Below are 15,942 nucleotides of genomic sequence, written 5' to 3' on the forward strand. Positions count from 1 at the left end.
TTCGTCAGTCAGAATAACTCTTTTTCTCCTCGGTGCTGCACGAGTGGATCCAGTGCGAGTACTTGACTTGGTTGGCTTCGTCTGACTGGTGCTTTGTTCCAAATCCATGCAGGTGAAATTGGATAAAATCTTTTCGTTGTTGTTTGTCATTTTGAAAGTGAGCAAGCAGGAATGAACCTTTGAAAATGCGAATGTGCCGTTATTTTTCTCAGTTTTAGTCAGGGGAGAGGGCAAGTCTACTCTGTGTATTGTAGGTTTTATTGTTTTATTGTGTATATGAATGTATGGAGGAATGAAGGCGTAAAATAAAGAAGAAAGAAAGAGATCTTTAGCATGCCATGATGACATTGTTAAAATTTCGATGGATTTGATGTCAATTCAAATTTCAGGACAAGTGTCGGAGTAAAAGCCACAAAACGGACACATGTCTTGTACGTACAGACATGAAACATAATACCCTTAAATGGAAAAAGGGCTGGATTTGGCATCATAATCCATTATAGATTAATCCTAATAAAAAAGCCAGAAATATCTTAAAAGATATCATCTTATGTTTGTACTCGGACTCGAACCGAGGACCGTCTGTGTGTTAGACAGACGTGATAACCAACTACACCATACAAACATCTTGATGCGGTGTTTGTCTGTCCTAAATCGAGGCAACTTAAGCTCACGTCCTATAACAAGTGACGTCATGGTAGGTAGGACCAGAGGTATACCTATAGTGGTACCCTCAAACCCACCCCGTCCTGCCTGGACGTGAGCTCAGCCACCCGATCTTCCCCGCTATAATAAATAGTGGACTCTCCGTCCCTGAAGTGTTCCTTACCTTTATCTTGGTACAACACTTCAGGTATGCAACCTCATTCATCTCAGCACTAGTTACTTGTATAGTATTATATGTATCATAAACTAATAAAGACCTTTATCTTGGTACAACACTTCAGTGTGTTCTATGTATTTGCGTCTCGTTGCGGTTTTTAAGGGCATCTCAGTATAACCCCCCGGTTCTTAAGACAGTGATTTTTTCAATGGTAGCAAAGGCACCACGGTCTTAACGAGCCCAATAATCAACGATCAGTCCACAGTTTTTTTTTTGGTCGCACAGTTTTTATTTGTCAACAGTTTTATTTGTCCACAGTTATTTGTCCGTAATTCGGTTACACAGTTTACAAATAGTTTATGGTGGTTTTTAGCCCACCAAGTGATACAGAATCGGAATCAAGTTATACCACGGCAGAAATGGATGCAGCAGAGATATTTGCACAGCGTCAGCAACAGTTGCAGCAGGCCTCGAGTGAGGAGCTCGCGCGAAGAGTCGAGGAGCTCACTAGGCAACTCGAGTTCGCCAATAATCAATTGGCCTCAGCACCAGCGCCCCCGGCAGTAAGCCGATGGCTGGACCCTCACAGGCCAGCCCCGCAGTTTGCCGCTCAGACCTCTACTTTCTCGGGGCACGAAGTCGCCTTCGACCTTGATGCTTGGCTCAAGTTCATCGAGCTGCAGTTCCGGAGTCAGACGTGGCCGGACAACAAGAAAGTTCCCAGTTTTGTCACCATCCTCAAGGGAGGTGCTCTGTCGTGGGCCCTCCAATATATCGATGACAAGGGCGAAGACATCGGTTGGGATGCGTTCAAGGAAGACTTCGTTAAGAGATGGACGCAGACCCATCTTTCACAGAACCTGAGGGCCCAGTTAGACGGGCTAAAGATGGAGAAAGACGAGGCCCTAATCAGCTTCATGAGCAGATACGTAGCGTTAGCCAACAAAATCCATGACAAGTCTACAATGGACAAGAAGTTGGAGTTAGCCAGAAAACTCCCACAATATATCCGAAACAAACTTGTTGATATCATGAGGCCTGAGGATTCGCTCGAGACCTTCACTCACAAGATTGCCTTGAAGGATCAAGACCTGTCGGCCTTCAGATCCCTCACCAGTGGCCATGCGGGGGGAAACCCAGTCCATGGCAGTCGTAACCTTGGGTTTAGGTCGCAGTCCTTCGCTAGTACTAATGCCGACGCCCCCAGGTCCAGTGTGCCAAGTGCGCCAGACATGTCCATGGATTTGGACCATGTCCGGCAGCGTTTCACGGAGGAAGAGCTTGAGGTTGCGGCCATGCAGACTCGCCAGCATAGTGAGGGTCGAAAGTGCTTCCACTGTGGCAAGAACGGCCATATCAAAGCAAACTGTCCAGATAGAAGTAAGCCGCGATGCTACGGCTGTGGGATCCCTGGACATAGAATAGAGTACTGCCCTGGCAATAAAGGTCGCAATTCTTCATCGTATATTTTACAGTCCTATCACCTAAAGAATGGCAATACCCCAGAAAATTATAAAGAGTTGAAGCGGCCGGTGCACGAAGTACGCGCAAAGGTCGGAACCTTAGGGGCACGCGTGCTGATCGACTCCGGTGCTTCCGGTAACTTCGTCTGCTCTGAATTCATAAGGGATCTCAAGAAGGAAGACTACCGTTTACTACCCTTACCTAAACCAGTCAGGATCCTGATGGCTCGTGGCCAGAGCTCTGTCTCGTCAACCACGGCTACTCTTGCTCTCAGTATGGGCGACGAGGTAATGAGAGAAACGGGAGCCGTCGTTGATAATTTGAGATACGATATCATCCTAGGGCAACCCTGGCTGCGAAAGTGGGAACCCGCAGGTAAATTGGCGTACTGGAATATACAAATGGCAAGGTCGAAAAGGTTGGCAGGCGATACGCAGCGTAAGGGAGGAAAATAATGGCCAGCTGGCTTCAAATATTGAATCTACCGGGGCGAGCGACAATAAGAGCGTTAAGGAAACTGCAGAAAGGACAATGGAAGGAGACGTCATAGAAAGTGTCGCAGAGACAGTGGCAGGCACAGACGAACTGTGGAATACGACAGTAAGAGAGGGCGAGGAAGCAACAATGGGAAATGTGAAGAGCGATGGAATGGAGCAAGTAGAAATGGTGAAAGCAAATGAGGAGACAAAAAATGGGGAATCTACAGAAAAAGAAAAAGATCATCTGATCTCAACCTCTGCAGAGCATGAGGCCAAGAACCGTACAGACGTTCGCCTCGTCGGAGTGAAGCATTTCAAGAAGATCCTGAATACTACAGAGGATTATGGAGTTTGCTTTATCAGTGGGGACGAAGTAGAGTTAGTGGTCAATTCCGTTGACGCCGCCGGTGAGGAGCAGAAAAGGTCCCAGAGAGATACCGCGCGCTGATAGAGGAATTCGCAGACTCCGTCTTCGCCGACTTGAACAAACTTCCCCCACACCGTCACGTTGATCATCGCATCGAGACTGGCTCGGCCCTCCCTATCGCCATGCCGGTGCGGAGGATGTCGCCTGAGGAACTGGATGCATTAAAGGAGCAATTAGAAGAGCTGCAGAAGAAAGGCTTCATTCGGCCCAGTATTTCCCCTTGGTCAGCGCCCGTTGTATTCGCTAGGAAGAAAGACGGAAGCCTCCGTCTGTGTGTAGACTACCGCGCGCTCAATGCAATTACCGTCAAGAATAAGTACCCTCTGCCACTCATTGATGAATTCTTCGACCGACTCTCAGGTGCAAACCGAGTTTTCTAAACTCGATTTGCAATCAGGCTTCAATCAGATTCGAGTCAACCCCAGCGACGTGGAAAAGACCGCTTTTGGTACCCGCTATGGTCACTTTGAATATTTGGTGATGCCTTTTGGTTTGATTAACGCACCTGCGTCCTTCCAGGGGATGATGAATGAAGTTCTGCAAGGCGTCTAGATAAATTTTGTTTAGTCTTCATGGATGATATCCTAGTATTCAGTCGCAACCCTGAGGACCATAAGGAACATTTGCGTTGGGTACTTGAACGTCTGGCGAAATATCAACTCAAGGTCAAGATGTCCAAATGCGAATTCGGCAAGCCTGAACTCCTCTTCTTAGGCCACGTTGTGAGCGGTGAAGGCTTGAAAGTCGACCCCTCAAAGACAGAAAGCATCCAATCATTGACGGCGCCCACCAATGTTCAAGAGGTTCGTCGATTTTTAGGTATGGCTGGCTACTACCGCAAATTTATTAAAAATTATGCCTCTCGGGCCGCTCCCCTCAGAGATCTCACAAAAGAAAAAGACAACAACAAAATCAAGACCAGACCTCTCCCCTCGCCGTGGGGCGAGAGAGAACAAGCTGCCTTCGACGACCTCAAGCAAGCCCTCGCCTCAGCTCCCGTTCTACGCCTTGCCGATTTTTCTCGCCCCTTTTTCATCGAGACTGATGCGTCCCTCACTGCCATTGGTGCCGTCCTGAGTCAGGACTTTGGTTCAAACGGCCGGAAGGAAATGCACCCTATCGCTTTCATGTCGAGGAAATTAGATGAGGGTCAGCAGAAATGGCCAACACATGAGCGCGAATTGTATGCAATTGTGCGCGCTTGCGACGAATGGCGTACTTATATCCAGGGCAGAACAGTCAACATTTTGACCGACAATCACAGTTTGGTGTTCTTAAAACGACAAAAAGGCATGAGCAGACGCATGGCGGGATGGAGCCAACACATGGAGCAACAAGATCATGTTATCATCTATCGTCCGGGCAAGGATAATCCTGTTGCCGATGCTCTTTCTAGGCCTAATGAGGAGAATACCAAGGACGTCACCTGCAACTTCATGGAACTCGCCAACGGGGGAGCTCGGAATAAAAGAGAGTAACCACGACGCAGGTGTTGAGGCGTTCGAGGAGGCATTATTGATGGCCATGCAGAGTTTGACGAGACACTGGAAGATATGGATTGGCCTCTATTAATGGTCGAGTATAAGGAAACGGGCACCCTCGCTGACCCCGCACACCAGGACTTCCTAGGTTTAATGAGGGAGGAAGAGGATAATTTTGTGGTGGAAGACGGGAAAGTGTTTAGAGTGATGGGTGATACGCAAGTAGAATTTTTAAATTTCGCTCGGCGCGCAGATTACATGGCCAAAATGCATGAAAGTATGGGACACCCCGGTGCGCAAGGCTTATTTGAACGCATCCAGCCTAGATATTGGTGGCCTCGTATGCGTGAGAGCATTCAAGAAGCATGCCGTACTTGCAAGGAATGCCAGCTGACTCGCGGAGGAGCAACGGTCACCGAACCTCTCCACACTTTCTCGGTGGCTAAACCCTTCCAACGCTGGGATATCGATTTCATCGGACGCTGTCCCAAGACTAAGAATGGAAACATGTGGATAATAGTCGCTGTAGATTACGCCACTAGCTGGACAATAGCCAAAGCTACGCCTGACGCCACTGCCGAGACAGTCTCAAATTTCATTTATGAGGAAATTGTCATGAACTTTGGTTGCCCCGCAGAGCTGATTTCCGATAGAGGCAGTCAGTTCATGTCAGAGGTCCTGCGAGAATATCTTAAGAAGATGAAAGTTAAACACCGGCTCACCTCCGCGTATCACCCGCGCACAAATGGCAAAACCGAACGCACTAATGGCATCCTCGGCGCCGCATTAACAAAATACGTCGGTGATAAGATGAAGCACAAGTGGGACCTCTTTCTAGATCAGGCACTTTTCGCCTGCCGCACCAGAATACATAGCGTATCTAAGAAGTCACCATTCTACCTAGTCTATGGAGTCGAGCCCACGATACCTGGCGACCTCACTCGTCCTTATGTATTCGATGGAGCGGTTTTCACAGAGGTTCAAGCCGCGAGAGAGGCCGAGCTTGAAAGATTGAAACTTGAGAGGCTATCAAACGAGGAGCGGCAACAGGAAGCCGCAAGGCTCATGGAGGAAAGGTATAATGAGAGACATGACATCGACCCCGAAGCTCCGAGGCAAGTGTACGAGATTGGCGACTGGGTTTTAGTAAAAAACATAGCGAAAAGGAAATTTGAATACCCTTGGTATGGACCATTGCGTGTCGAGACGATTACCCCTTTTGGCGCCTACAAGCTTATCTGGCCCGATGGAAAAGCGAAAATGGACCTTGTGCATAAAGACCGTCTGAAACCAGTGAATCTACCCGCGGGTAGTCCAGAACCGACGCGCGCATGGTATAAAACCCGCAACAGTCGCGATGAACTCACCATCCCCATGGAGACCATTCAAGAAGAAGACGAGCGAGGGCCTCAGTCGGAGCCAGAAGTAGGTACAGCAGTGCAACCCATACCCCTCGAAGGTTCATCGCGTACAACGGCCCCATCATCATCAGCAAGGCCCGCAGCTACCGCATCGCCCCCTCCTGCGCGACCACCACGTTCCCTCTCAAGGCCCAATCCAAAGATTGACGCCGCAGGGGCGGCTTGGATTTCTCGTGGGGAGTCTGTCCTAAATCGAGGCAACTTAAGCTCACGTCCTATAACAAGTGACGTCATGGTAGGTAGGACCAGAGGTATACCTATAGTGGTACCCTCAAACCCACCCCGTCCTGCCTGGACGTGAGCTCAGCCACCCGATCTTCCCCGCTATAATAAATAGTGGACTCTCCGTCCCTGAAGTGTTCCTTACCTTTATCTTGGTACAACACTTCAGGTATGCAACCTCATTCATCTCAGCACTAGTTACTTGTATAGTATTATATGTATCATAAACTAATAAAGACCTTTATCTTGGTACAACACTTCAGTGTGTTCTATGTATTTGCGTCTCGTTGCGGTTTTTAAGGGCATCTCAGTATAACCCCCCGGTTCTTAAGACAGTGATTTTTTCAGTGCTGAGTATCCTAGCCGATGATAAAGGGAGAAACCAGTGACCTGCACGTGCCCGATCAAGATACCCCAGCCACCGAGAACCCCCACGTCTGTTTAACGCTTCTGGAGCATTTTGTTCATAGAGTGTAGAAAATAAATCCCCCATGACCCTGAGGGTCCTTGTTATCAAAAAAAAAAAAGGTCTGTTTACGCGCTGACGCCTAGAGAGGAGCCCAATGTGCCCAATGGCTGAGTAGTATTCTCTTCAGGGCACCCCCCTGTCTAGCCCAGGGGCCGGGTTCGAGTCCTGGTTAAGGCACATAAAGTGAAGCAAACATGTGCCAGGTCAGGGATTTGCTTGAGTTTTTATACTTTCTCTCCGAGACAGCCTAGTGTTCTCCGCTAAGGCTAAGATCGTGGGTGCACTACCCTAAGTCGCCTGTCTGGCCACACGTCTTAGGTATATATATTCCACCCCCCCGGCCGAACCAGCGGTACATCTGACAGCACATTCTCTCATCCACCCACTTGACTAGGACAGCTACACTATCATGCAAAACTGATTCAATAATTCATTCCCATGTGCATTTCTTTTTTTCATTCCTAGAAACCGTATATGCATACACCACTCATACTTTGGTTTAATAAAGCTCCCGTCTTCTTCTACGTCATAGTGATGCGTTGTGACATTAGCTTGTCTCATTTGAATAGCTAATGACTTTTTTGTTCATGCAGGTCATTGAATCAGTTTCACATGTGCTCATTCGGTGGCCAAAGATCTTTATTCTTTTGTGAGGCATAACCTTACATCAATAGATAGTATTCCAACCATGGGCATCACTGACAGCTTGGAGTCTCTTATGGATACCTATGATGAGTTTGCGGCAGAAGCCCACTGGGATCCTGTACCATTCAACCGATATTCGCTCCCATAGTTCATCACAGCTCTTAGCTCGCTCCGGATACCTAGAGAGCCGCCTATCCAATTCTGCCCACATGTGTTCAATAGGGTTGAGGTCAGGGGATTGTGCTGGCCACTCTAGAAGTGTACCTTCCTCTTCTGTCAGATGTACTGACTCCAAATACTTCCTAACAATCTTCGCCGTGTGCTTCGAGTCATTGTCGTGCTGAAAGACGATATCGCTTTTAGTTAGGCCCCAGTCATCAAGCGACATCTGTAGATCCTCCTGCAGTAGTTTGATGTAAAGTTGTGCGTCCATACTATTGTCAATCTTTGCAATGTATCCAGGTCCGTACCATGAGAAGCATGACCACACTTTAACATTACCACCCCCAAACTTGACAGTGCCTTGCACCGACCTGCGAGTGAGGCGTCCCGGATTGTCGTCCCAGATCCACTGCACGCCATCAGAGCAGATTCGGTTTATTTTCGATTCATCTGACCAAATAACCTTTTTCCAATCTTCCAGAGTCCATTCCTTATACTTTTTGATAAAATGCAAACGAGCTTTAATATGCCGTCGACGTAAAGCTGGCTTATGTACACGCCTCTTTGCTGTCAATCCTAACTCCTTGAGCCGTCGTCTAACGGTGGTCTCAGAAACAGCCGCTGGTATGAGCTGGTTGGCTCTGACGGTGGCCTCAACTGCAGACTTGAGTGTACCTCGTTTCATGTTCACCTTAAGATACTGCATGATACCTCTAGGTACTTTCCTTGGTCGACCGCCTTTATTGACTGGCATGTACTCCTTATTATGTGCATAGATCCTGGTGGCCGTCGCTATTGATATACCAACACTAGCAGCAGTTTCTCTAGTAGACATGCCTCCCATCATTAACCTCCTGGCTTCGTTGACTTTCCTTTGTGGAGTGGGTCTCATATTCTGTGAAGGTATAGTTAAGAGAGAGTTAAGCAAGTGTTCATAAAGGAAAGAGAGAAAAGTCCTTTTTTTACTGGCATTAAATGACGTCCAAAAGTTGTCATGGGCAACATTTTAGACCACATGTGAAACTGATTCAATGACCTGCATGAACAAAAAAGTCATTAGCTATTCAAATGAGACAAGCTAATGTCACAACGCATCACTATGACGTAGAAGAAGACGGGAGCTTTATTAAACCAAAGTATGAGTGGTGTATGCATATACGGTTTCTAGGAATGAAAAAAAGAAATGCACATGGGAATGAATTATTGAATCAGTTTTGCATGATAGTGTATGATCACAAAGTTTGACGGAGTCCAAAGTAGAAATTTCAGACCAATCCCGCAAGATTTGGGTCTACATGCTAGTGGATTTGATCGAATAAAAAAATTAAAGTCGTCCTTAGCTAGAGTCGGCACGCCAGCCTCCGCGGCTTTTCACGGGCGCAACAGGCCACATCGGAAAGATGGACTTCGAGTACTGACCACGGTATACATTGGTGGAGAAATCATGGATACGAATTGGCTCTTCACAACCATACCGTGGGAACTTTGAGAGTTTCGCGTGTTTCATAGTTGAGGCGAAAGTGAAATGTTTTATGGTAAATCGGAAGTCAAGGAGATCAAAAGGTTTATTATTTTAGCTAGGTCGGAGCCTTATATAGGCTCCAACATAGCCGTCACTAATTGCTCTGATCTATGAATAAAAAGGGGAGTGCTCCATTTGGGTACACTCCCTAGCCTCAGGACGTAACAACTCCCCCCCAGATTTTATGTAGGGTTTTTGGCGTCTTGTCTAAAGGCCTTGAGGAAAAATAAGAAAAACCTCTTGTTGTTGAAAGGTAGGAGGAAAAAAAATAAACCTCTTGAGGACAAAAATTTAAACCTCACGTGAGACTTCACAGTGTCTATTCTTAAAACTTGTTTTGATATTTCTTTTCTGTGATTAGAGAGAGACTTTATCTCAAAAAGTAATGTCAGCAAATGGATCATGGAAATATAACAGCCATTGGATCAGGATGTGTCATACAGGAGATGTGGGTAGTAATTATTCAGCATGTCAAAAATGTAGAAATCTCATTGGTCCTTTGTCAAACAGGGATCACAAAAAGATCACGCCATCCACTTCCCCCCAGAAGGACGAATGAGGATTCACGAAGCAACTGAAGAAGATTAAGGTCAAAAGGAATGAAGATTGGAAACTTCAAACGCTCACTCATTCCTTCATTCCTCAGTATTCACTTTTGCTACTCAAACACCTTCTTGCAGGGACACATACTCATTACTTACTTTCCTTATAACAGCCATCAGCAGACAATTATCAATATGCCTTCTAACAATTCTCCCTCTTCCCCCCTGTCTGACTCTTCAACTCTACATGAGTATGAGGACTATGAATTTATCCCTACGGAGCTTTCAACAGCTCCGTCTTCACTCATATTAACAGAGACTGCAGACGTGGAGAATCGCAGTAACTTCGAAGGAGATACTGAGGAAGAGAGCAGCTATGACGCTGAGGACGACGAGGATTATGAGGGTGAGGAGGATCTGTGGGATAGTGACGAGGAGACTCGTGCCTGGAAAAAGGCACACTATCAGTTTTACCACCCAGAGGCACGGAGCCGATCAGCCTCTCTGGAAATCCCAGGACCTCGTCCTATCAGGAAGCGAAAGGAGCCCTCTGGTGATGAAGAGTCATCAGGCAGCGAAAGCAGTGAAGCAGAATTGTCAAGCTGTGGAGTGTGCACGACTCTTGGGAAGAGAAGACGTTTGATGGCGGAGAGTGGCGATGATTCCGCGAAGAGCCGCCTCCAAAGAGAATTCGCATGGGCTAAGAGGTATGAACGCCTCTACAAGAAGTATACTAAGTTGCGCAAGCAATCAGAGAAGTATAAGACTATGCGCATACGGGTAGAGAAAGTTGTAGATTCTCTTAACTCTCAGTTGCCATCACATCCAGTTGCTAGTTGCAAATGCTGCAAGGGAAAGAATAAAGTTGATAGTTGCTAAATTGAAATTTATTGACTGTTGCGTTGCAAAAAAAAAAAAAAATATTGAAATGAGGACGAGTGTGTGCTCTCTTTTCTTCATACTGGAGAAAACTTATTTGTACAAAAACTCCAGTTATCTCAACCCTACTAATATAACAGCTCTCTGCACTTTACAGCTTTGCCGCTACATGACGCTTGTGCCGTTTGGTCTGGTTATGGGTGAGTTGTCTCTGCTTCCTCTTAAGAAGTCTTGTTGACTCTGATGCGTTATTCTTTTGCTGCTTCTTCCTCTTTCTGTCATTAATATGAGGATTTTGCTGTCTTAGGTTCTTCCAATATTGACGAATGATGATGTCCGAGTCAAAATTCTCATAGGGAATTTGCTCGTTGTATGAGGAATCATAGCCCTTCCACTTTACAGTATACATCATTCCTTTTCCCGTGAGTTCGTGGTCAACGATAGACTCTATTTCATACGACTCTTCACTGGGAGCATCAAGAGCTTGAGTGACCATTTTGAGCTGGCTCGGAGCATAATTACGAGCCAATTTCTGGTTGGTAGCGTCTAGCAGAGTGTAGGCACCATTTTCGGTACGAGCCACTACTTTGTATGGGCCTTGGTATTTAGGTGCTAATTTACCATTGGGCAATTCTTCCTTCGCCATGACAAACGCTCCAGGTGGGAACTGAAGGATTTTGTGTGTCCTGTTGAATTTCTCCACCATTCTTTTTTGCGTGTCAGAACTCTTATCATCGATAGCAGGGAAAACTAACGCGGTGAGATATTCCAATCTGTTCTGTAATTCTTCTTCAGACAGGAGATGTGACTCGGCTGAGGAAAAATCCGTTAGTCCTGCAAATGAGCGTCCATAGAATAATGAGAATGGCGTTGAATGATGTAGACTCGCGACTCTAGTATTCATTTGGAGCTGAACCATTGGAAGATGGATGTCCCAATCATTCTGTATGCCTTCGAGTTGTTTTCTGAGGATGTCCTTAAATGTGCGGACAAACCTCTCCGCTACACCATTCGAGCGTGGATGATATGGCGTGGAGAGTCTATGCTCTATTTGCAACTTTTGCGTTATGAGACGTGACACTCCATTGACGAATTCAGTGCCATTATCAGTTTGGATAATTTTAGGGAATCCAATAGAGCAGAATAGCTTGAAGAGGGTGCTGGCCACCGTAATGGCTTCCTTATCAGGCAGAGGCTCCAGGAATACAAATCTTGTGCAGATGTCAACCACTACTAAAGCGTAGTTATTACCCCTGGAACTGGTTTCAAATGAGGCTAAATCGAATGCTATGTGTTCCCCTGGGAGTCTGGCATGTATGGCAGTTAAAGGATGATACCCCTTTCTAGCTATGTTGAATCTTTGGCATGGTCCGCATTGGCTAACCCATTTGAGACAATCATCTCTCAATTTAGGCCAAGTAAAGCCTTTAGCATGGATAGCAGTAACCATGGCATTTCCTCCAGGATGACCGAATCCGTGTGCTAGGCGAAGATGCTGAAGCTTTTCTTCAGGATCTTGGATGATTTTTCTAGAAGCATCCTCCAACTGAAGTTGATGAGAGTAAGGAGCAGTTATATCAATAACCTGTAGAGTGGAAGGCAGCTGCTGCGAATTAGATGACTGTGGAGCTGCCTGAACATTCTCGGTAGTCTCTGTTCCTCGCCTCATAGAAGCAATCTGCCGACTCGTAGAACATGTAGCTTGTTCTTCTTTAGGAGACTTCCACAATTCCTCAGGAAATGCGCGAGATAATGCGTCTGGAATAATGTTCAGCAGGCCTGGACGATAAATACATTCAAAATCATAGTTGAGCAGAGTGGCCTTCCAATTCAGGATTATTTGTGGCAACTCCTTCTGTTCATGAATGTACGTCAGAGGTCTGTGATCAGTATATAATGTAAATCTTCTTCCCCAAAGGTAATGGTGAAATTTCATTAGTGCAAAAATAATTGCTAAGAGTTCCTTCTTGTAAGCTGGGTAATTTTTCTCATGCTTATGCAATGCTCTGGCTTGAAAGGATATGTAGTTGACCTTGGTTTCATCTTCCTTGCCACCCGGTAGCTGATATAGGACAGCTCCTATGCCTACGTTAGAGGCATCTGTGGCTACAAAGAATTGCTGAGTAAAATCAGGGAACGATAAGGCTGGAGCTTGGGCTATAAGCGATCTGATGCTGTTAAAGCTTCGCATTTGCTCCTTATTAAGATCAAAAGTGCCTTTGGCATTGCGCAGGGCATCTAGAGGTGCTGTGAGCGAGCTGTACAAGGGTATATACTCCCTAAAATAATTGAAGAGGCCTAAATAGCGTTGAACCATCTTCTTATTGGTAGGTGGTGTCCATGAATGCACATTAGCAACCTTGTTGATATCTATTTTGCGTCCTTCTTTGTTGATTATGAACCCCAGTAGTAGCACTTCTGTACTAAGGAATTTACTCTTTTCTCTATTGATTATCAACTTTGCAGCTGTAAGCCTTTCTATGACAATGCTGACATGAAGAATATGATCCTCTGCTGTGTGCGAATAGACAATAATGTCATCCACATAATTGTCAGCAAAGTGCAGATCATCTAAGAGTTGTGACATTCCTCTTTGGAAGATACTCGTGAGGGGTTTTAAACCAAAAGGTGCTCTAGCAAACATATTGCTTACCACCGTACGTAAATGCAGTTAGTGGTTGGCTTGATTTCTCTACAGGCATGCGATGATACGCCTGAGACAGATCAATTGTGGTGAAATACAGATGCCCTGCTACCCTCTGCTGGATATCAGTGATTAATGGTAGAGGGAAGACATCAGTATCCTCTAGTTGACGATTCAACGTTCTTGGATCAAGGCATACTCTATATTTCAGAATATTACCATCCAGGTCACGGCGTGCTGCCATTGTCAGGGAGTTATTATACGGACACCCCTTAGGTGCTGGAACGATAGCACCCGTTTCTTGCCACTTCTGGATGGTCTTTTCCACTTCTTCTTTTTCAATTTGCGAATGGAATGGGCGAGATCTTTCCTGGATGATACAGGTGGGTTTAACCTTTAGCTGGACCTTCATTGTATCAAGATTGCAAAATGAATTTGGCGAGATGGCTTCATTCGCATGTAAATAAGGCTCCAGCGCTAACAGGAACTTTTCTTTCAATGCTTTGAATTCAGCATTGTTTTCTCTTTCTGGAGTTTGTGACGGAATGACTTGAGGTTTTTCATCATATGGGACCCATAGGGATTCCTCCTCTCGTATCTCCGGCATGGCTATTCCCATGATGGAAAAGCCGAGTCTAGCGAAGAGATCCATTCCCAACACGAAGTCATAATACTCAATGTCCATGACCGACAATTGATATTCTCCAGATCTATTGTTGCAGACCAATTGGACTTTATCACAAGTAATGACATTATCCGTGCTAGTCCCTTTTTCTATCATTGCTATAGATTCTCCTGGTACTCGACCATAGCGAATACCTTGCTCTATGGCTACTTCCTTACTCAGCAAAGAAGTTGTGGCGCCTGGATCTAACAATGCTGTATATTGTTGCCCGTTTATAAATATAGGCACAGCTATTCTATTATCACCAGGAGCGGGACCTTTGAAAGCCCCTAGGTGCTTGATACAAGCTTTCTCAACAATTGAGTACGAGGAAAAGAAGGATTCTTTATTCGGAATTATGTCTCTTATGAGCGCACTATCACTAATCCTCTTAAAAGCACTGACTGAGGCAAGCGGCTTGCGCACATCAGTTCTCTTGACGTCCTTGGGCTTATCCTTAGAATGATCTCTGACTTGATCCTTAGCATAGCGACAGTCCTCCGGGGCATGTTTGTACGGATTCGACCTACACTTCTCCGTTCCCTTACACCAGACCTTGAATGGTTTAGCCTTCTTGGCTTCTCTATCACTTGACGGATTGGCATTAGGTCGAGATCTTTTATGACTAGATCTCGGAACCTCTCTAGGAGTGTATTCCGATCTGGACTTGATGGATCGCAAATACTGTTCTCCAGCGTCTCCTCCATACTTCTGGATAAACCAATGGGCGTCATCGGTTCGTTTCTCACCTAAGGCACCTGGTGTCTTTTCTAGGAACTCTAGAAACTCCTTCAAAGAGCTAACACTTTTCACTGAGCCGAATTCCTTGATGACAGCCTGAAATCCTACGTCGGACAGATGATTGCATAAAGCTTTGATGAGCATATAGCAGCCATCATCTGGGATTCCAGCTGCCTCAACCAGAGGTAGCAATCGTTGCGCGAACGACCTAATAGTGTCATTCTTCTCAGGCCTCATAACTAGCGCCATATCAGCGATGTAAGCCCCTAGAATGTCAAACTTTAGAGCTTTATTCAAGCATGTAACTGCCCGAGACCAGGTCCTGTCTTGAAGAGGCACTTTCTTGATGAGATCGTCATAGTCTCGCGCCAGGCCGGACACTTTGGAAACGCAGAGGGATAAGTAATCCCATGCTAGTTTGTCGAAAAGAACATCAGAAAGGTTACGACGGAATATCCTCTCAAAGTCATCACGGAAAGTGACAACCCTGATTGCTATTTCCTTGACCATATTCTTGCCGGGAACCTTGGACACGTCTAAATCAAGCATAGGCGCATCCGCAAACGTTTTCTTCTTGACCTTGGTATAGTCTACCTCTTCTGAATCTTCCATCAAAGGAATGTTCTCTTCTTTGAAGATTCGATGAAGTGCGTCATGTTCGGGATTAGCAGGATCCCATTTCACCGTTATACGGTGACTATCTGCTTCAGACACACTCGATCTATCAATCGAAATGTCCTCGCTTGAAGATAAGCCATTTCTGACCTCCTCCATATGTTCAATAGAACTATTCAAGTCTTCAGTTTGTCTTACTAAGACCTTCAAGATGTCTGCCTTCTGTTGAGCGAGATCGCCTAAGGCCTTGGTAAGTGTCTTTTCATCAACGTCAATTTTTCTTAACTTTGATTTGGCATCATTGTACCTAAGGAACAGCAATGCCTTCTTTCTGAGTGTCTCCTCCTTCTGAAGTCTATAACTTCGAAGAAGCATCGTAACATTCTCGATATCGGGAACAGCATCACTGCCGAACTCGACTACACTCTCCGTCGTATCTACGACCAGGCTAGCCACCAATAAGTTCAACTGCTCGACAGGTGTCAAGCCTGAGCCATTCTCTGGTGAAGAGATTTCCATATCAACATCTTCGTTAATTGGTTGCAAAAGTCAAGGTAGTGTTCTAGGGGGATCTAAGGGTGCAATAAAGGTATCTTTATTCAGGGGGAACTATGCTACAGAACTAGATAGAAAAGTAGACCTATTTATACTAGTTAATATCCTGTTGCAAGGAATGCTCTAGAAATATGGGCGAAATACTATGTTGCACAAAATTATTATAGTGATTTCGCTTGCATCCTTC

At 45.7% G+C, this 15,942-nt stretch overlaps 1 non-coding gene across 1 annotated transcript; it reads right to left on the reverse strand.

Moving 5' to 3' along the window:
* Positions 1-551: 551 nt before the first annotated feature.
* BCR41DRAFT_t87 lies at positions 552-625 on the reverse strand. The gene has a single exon. It is a non-coding gene; the product is annotated as a tRNA-Val (tRNA).
* Between the last annotated feature and the right edge of the window lie 15,317 nt (positions 626-15,942).

The sequence above is a fragment of the Lobosporangium transversale genome, assembly GCF_002105155.1.
Source record: "Lobosporangium transversale strain NRRL 3116 chromosome Unknown BCR41scaffold_23, whole genome shotgun sequence".
Taxonomy (NCBI): Eukaryota; Fungi; Mortierellomycota; class Mortierellomycetes; order Mortierellales; family Mortierellaceae; genus Lobosporangium; species Lobosporangium transversale.